Genomic DNA, 6,629 nt, shown 5'->3' on the forward strand with positions numbered 1-6,629 from the left:
GTATCAATCTATCTATCTATCTATCTATCTATCTATCTATCTATCTATCTATCTATCTATCTATCTACTGGTGAGACTATGGTGGACACTTAGCAGTTTGAACAGGGTGGTTAAAGTCCATCCTTCTAATCTTAAAGTAACACTATGTAACAATTCTACCTTAAAATGACAGCTCGGAAAAAATTGTGCCTCTACAATTACTTTTAATATGGAGAATGGCCTCTCCGCCATTGCCATCGGGGGTCTGTAGGGAAATTACTGTGGTCTGTAGCATTTCTGGAGCCGCCCAGTCCTTTGTGTCTGAGCATGCGCGACTAGGATCGGGTAGCGATTTCGATTCAGATCTAGCAGCTTTCTGCTGGATTAGTAAGTAGTTAATTTGCTGTCATGCTTTGTCTTGTCTTGCTCTTGATGTTTTATTGTGTTAGCAAAGTGGTTGACTCACTAGTTTGTCATAGACGAGGAAAGCAAATTTCAACAGGTTTCGCTGCTAGGGGAGCTCCAAGCCAAAAAACTCCTGAGTGCTGTTTCAAACACCAGCATCTGCAGTCTCTCCCTGAGAACATTTAAATATTTTTTGGACACTTGAACTTTATGTTGAAGACTATGTACAAACAGACACCAAGAGTTATGTGTGTATAATATGTTACCGTGACTGACATGGTTGAACCTGTTCTACTAGAATGCTCTGGGTTGGGCCTTTCTTAGCAAAGGAATCCAGCCAAAACAACTGAATGAAAGTCTTTGCTTTAAAAGTTTGTGGGTGTGAAGTGTGTAGCAATCATGAACACATCATAAACACACACACACACACGCGCGCACACACACACACACACACACACACACACACACACACACACACACACACACAGAAAACATACACTTAATGTATGAACAGACATGGGAGTTATTGTCAATGTTATCCTTTTTAACTAACATTTCAGACAAATATGTTTTTGTGGTATACTTACTGCACTTGAGGCTTATTGTAGTGTTTAAAGGAGCCCAAAGCAACATAAGGAAATATTCTGGATATGATATTGACAATATTCTGCTTTATGATATTGACATTTACTTCACCATATTAGCACATTTGCATCATTATTTGATACTTTGGGCGTTAAAAAGAGCGCTCGAACTAGCCGCAAGAGCGTAGCCCTTTATTTATTGGTGCCACCAATAAATCGGCACAGGATGAAAAATGGCCTCTCCCCACCGGCGGCGCTGGCAGCGAGATTTTCTATCAGTTCTCACCACACAACGACGTCTTATCTTTGCTCCTTGAATGTCGATATGTAATGGTATGGTGTTATTGAAACTTACTACGTGTAAAAAAGACTAGAAATTGAACGTTTATTATTTAAGTCTCAAGCCTCTAATGTTGCCTCGGGCGCCTTTAAAATGTAATTATGAGTCAAGCAATGTTCCAAAAGGCTGATCTAGAGCAGTAGAGGCCTACTGTCTCTTGTCAGGATTGCTAAGACATGAAGCTGAAACCTGACACTGTGACACGATGACGTCTTTTTTTTTTTTTTTACTTCTTCGGCTGAAGTTAAATTCGAGTGATTGAAGACGCTCCACCAGTATTGTGCTGTGGGTTATCTCACCAACGTTGAAGTTAGCTTTGACTATAGCATGAAGCCGTCAGTCGGTAAGTTAGTGTTATCATGTGGTGAGAGTAAAGGGTGGTGGGTCTACAACAGCATTCGGTCAAAGCAGATGTTTTTAACCTTTTTAACCTTGGAGACCAAAGTGATTGATATGTGATGTAGCTGATGAGGAATTTGATTGAATACAACCATTCTGCACTTTTCATGTTATTGTTTACATGGCTTGCTCATTCACAGACTTATGTTCATTCTTTCAAACTTGTTGTAGGACTGTATTTGTACTGACCTGAGACATTTACAGAATAGCCCCTTCATAGGAACAGCAGCATGATTCACACTGCCAAATACTGGCAGGTTAATTAGTTTCCCCAAGCTGCCAGTTTCATTATGTGAAAAATTCTCAACAGCTTCACTAGTCTTGCATGGGTTCTGGGTTAAACTCATTTTGGGCAGATATCAATGATGTTAGGTGTAGGCCTGGCAGTGGTGACTACATTTGCTGACTTTGGTTGGTTGATATTGGTCATTCATAACAGGACTATAGGACTTAGAGGACTAACTGTGTAGCTCTTGCACACTGGTGAGAGTGTGGTGGACACTAAGCAGATTGAACAGGGTGGTTAAAGTCCATCCTTCCAATCTTAAACACCTGTATCTGCAGTCTCTCCCTGAGAATGTTTAAAGATGTTCAGTCTGCACCTTAAAATTTCAAGGCATAGAGGCAGTGAAGACTCTTAAACGGGGTGGTGACAGAGAGCGCTATCTCCTTCAGCGGGAGGCGCACTTGATCTTCACGCTTCAAACTGTACACCCCAATGGTCTGAATGAAGAGCTAGTTTTGAGCTGCTTTTTATGATCCCTCTGCGAAAATATGTGTACATATTCACTGGGTTGTATATACGAGTTGGGTGGAGCATAATGCTTATTGATGCATCCCGATGCTATAGGAGAGTGGATGTGGTTACATTACCGCCTAAATAATTTTTGGGATTTTCGTTTAGCCTACTTGCCTTGTCAATTTTGCATTATTATTATTTCTATCATTATTAGTATGTTTGCTTTATTTGATTCAGGCTGCTTATTTCGGCTACTGTTTAATATGATTTTCCCGTTTATTGCCTACGTGTGCGAACATGCTTTGAATCTGTGTACCCGTAGGTACAGGTCACCTGGAGATGTAACCTGTTGTTGTCACCTGTTGATGTCATGTGTCACTTGTTACCCTTGACCTTTGCTGATAAAAAGCATCCATTCTGTTGTCCACACTACACACTGACGATGGCTTAAGGCCGAAAAGCGTCTGTGCGAAATAAACTGGTCTTATTATTAAGGAGAAAAGCTTGAGAGTGCGGTTTTTACTCTACTAATAGTTAACATTCTTTTACTCGCACCCTAAAAAGCATTTATAGTTTTTTGAAGTAGAGCATGCCTATCCCTACTAAAGATGTTTTTGGACACCAATAATTATGTGTGTTTAATATGTTACCGTGACTGACATGGTTGAACCTGTTCTACTAGAGTGCTCTGGGTTTGGCCTTTCTTGGCAAAGGAATCCAGCCAAAACAACTGAATGTAAGTCTTTGCTTTAAAAGTTTGTAGAAATCATGAACACATCATAAACACCAAACACACACACACGCACGCGCCCGCACACACACACACACACAAACAGAAACACACACATAACGTACAAACATACAAGGGAGTTATTGTAAATGTTATCTTTCTTAACTTACTTTAAACATTTCAGACAAATATGTTTTTGTGGTAAACTAACTGCAATTGAGGCTTGTTGTAGTGTTTAAAATGTAATTATAATTCAAGCAATGTTCCAAAAGTCTGATTTAGAGCAGTAGAAGCGCACTGTCTCTTGTCAGGAATGTTTAGACATGAAGCTGAAACCTGAGACTATGACACAATGACGTCTTTTTTTTTTTTTTTTTACTTCTTCAGGTGAAGTTGAATTCCAGTGATTGAAGACGCTCCACCAGTCTTGTGCTGTGGGTTATCTGACAAACGTTGGAATTTGCTTTGACTATAGCATGTAGCCTTCAGTCGGTAAGTTTGTATTACCATGTGGTGAGAGTAAAGGATGGTGGGTCTCCAACTGCATTCGGGCAAATCAGATGTTTTTAACCTTTTTAACCTTGGAGACCAAAGCGATTGATATGTGATGTAACTGATGAGGAATTTGATTGAATACAACCATTCTGCACCTTTCATGTTATTGTTTGCATTGCTTGCTCATTCACAGATTTTGTTCATTCTTTCAAACATGTTGTAGGACTGTATTTGTACTGACCTGAGACATTTACAGAATAGCCCCTTCATAGGAACAGCAGCATGATTCACACTGCCAAATACTGGCAGGTTATTCAGTTCCCCCAAGCTGTCAGTTTTATTATGTGAAAACTTCTCAACAGCGTCACTAGTCTTGTATGGGTTCTGGGTTAAACTCATTCTGGGAAGATATTAATGCTGTTAGGTGAAGGCCTGGCAGTGGTGACTACATTTGCTGACTTTGGTTGATTGATGAAGGTCATTCATAACAGGACTAGAGGACTTAGAGGACTAACTGTGTAGCTCTTGCACACTGGTGAGAGTGTGGTGGACACTAAGCAGATTGAACAGGGTGGTTGAAGTCCCTTCTTCCAATCTTAAACACCTGTATCTGCAGTCTCTCCCTGAGAATGTTTAAAGATGTTTTTGGACACCAAGAATTATGTGTATTTAATATGTTAGCGTGACTTACATGGCTGAACCTGTTCTCCCAGAATGCTCTGGGTTGGGCCTTTCTTAGCAAAGGAATCCAGCCAAACCAACTGAAAGAAACATACACACAGGCACACACACACACACACACACACACACACACACACACACACACACACACACACACACACACACACACACACACACACACACATACAGAAACATACACGTAATGTACAAATAGACATGGGAGTTATTGTAAATTGTTTTAAACATTTGAAATAAACTGCTGTAACATGAGATTGTGACACAATGACGTTTTTTTTAAACTTTTTTAGCTGACCTTAAGTTCCAGTGATTGAACAAGCTCCACCAGTCTTGTGCTTTGTGTTCTCTGAGTAACGCTGGAATTAGCTTTGACTAAAGCAGGAAGCCGTCAGTCAGTAAGTCAGTTTTATCAGTCTTTTGTACGTCTTTTGGGTTACACTTGCATAATGCTGTTAGGCTTAGGCCTGGCAATGGTTTCTACATTTGCTGACTTTGGTTGATTGATGTTGGTCATTGAGAGCTGTTGTGAAAAAGTCTCTTTCTGGATAGATTTTCCTTTCTCTTTTGTCAAGATCCGTTTTTTATCACGTGACTGTCTGTATGTGAGCTGTGTCTGACATACCGCTTCTGTGGTGTAACTTGGCTAATCCTCTGGAAGGAAGTTGCCGTAAGGAAATAAACGCATGGCGGAAATGTATTCATGCTGTTAAATTAGTCTGCACATCTCATCTTGACAGCTTCCCCAGTCATAGATTACTCCAGTGGAGACGAGGGCAACAGTGTGCAAAAACAAGGCTTTGCTAAATAGAATATAATTTAATGCGAAAAAAATACAAATAATTATGGGTATTGAAATAACTACCTAAAAAGCATTCAACATTTTACAAACACCGCCAACAGCCCAGCTGGCACTAATAAAAGCTTGATAACATGCTAACTGGTGTCTTTTTAGTGATATTGTTGGCAATGTATTGTTGTGAACATTTTTCATACATTTTCACTGGGTTTATGACCCAGACCATACTGCATAGCCTGGATGGCTAGTGGGCAGGACAGTTGTTTTAATCTGTTCTTCTAATGACCAAATATCATCTAAATTATTTTAAAGATGATGCCAAAACTAATTACTCATAAAAACTTACTTCAAAAACTGGCAAATTGTTGCATAGTTTTGCTCTTTTATCTTCCTCCTTCTTCCCACTCGCTCTTACAAATATACACACACACACACACACACACACACACACACGTTATCTCATGCCATGTCTGTCCTCTCTCTTTCTTTTCACGGTGACTTTGGGGCGAAGTAATCCGTAATGATCTATGCTCACGTGAACCGTCAGTCCACTGTTGGACCTTATTAAGCGAAAGTGGCTGTGCCCTATTTAAAGGGTGCCTCATTTTCATGAGGGGATACTTGCTGAGAAAGACATTAGAGAACACTGAGAGAGGACTTGCCTAAAACTCTTCCTTGCTGAAAGGTGAAGTGTTTTGTGATTAGTTGTGTAGTTATTGTTGGCCTTGTTTTTTGTCTTTTGTGCCTTGGTTCTGTTTTGGTTTGTATGCCTTGCCTCTGTGCCTAGTGTATGTGATTGTTTTCTGTATGGCCGGTGTATGCACTTAGCTTCGGGCTGAGTCATGGTGCATGTTTTGGGGCCTGGGAACAGGTGCCTGTGATTGGGCCTAAGTAGGACAAGCAGGTGCCAAGGGTGTAGGTGACTGAGTGCTTGTGATTACGGCCTGTACGTTTAATTTTTTTAATGTTTTATTTTTTTAATGTTTTATTTTATGGCCACATGTGTTGGGGTTAATGGTCCCCCTGTGCTAAAAATAGAGATATATTTTTGTATACAAAAGCCACCATCTCCTGTGCCATATATTCACCAAGTCCAGTCGCCATGTCCTAAAATAACATGGGGTGACCGGTCGGTCCCTCACACCATGTCTGTGATCCATTCGACTACAATTTGTATCTACAACAGCTTTATTCCCCTCAAATACACCATGGCATCTGTACTTCTAGGCTATTTAGGCTGTCGTCTTCATAACCTCTGGTGGGTCTATCTATCCATCCAGCTGCAGCCCTCGAAAACGCCCTTAGCCCTGGGGCCTAGAGTAATGTTAAGGTGCGCCAGGCTATCTAGATAACCAACTAATGTTACTCCGCAAGTTTGTTTTTCCTCTCACAAATGCTACCAACTTGGTGGAAACAGTGTTTCCTTGAACCCATGACAACACATATATTATGGTTACAAGTAA

Source organism: Sprattus sprattus (assembly GCF_963457725.1).
Source record: "Sprattus sprattus genome assembly, chromosome: 1".
NCBI classification, from domain to species: Eukaryota; Metazoa; Chordata; class Actinopteri; order Clupeiformes; family Clupeidae; genus Sprattus; species Sprattus sprattus.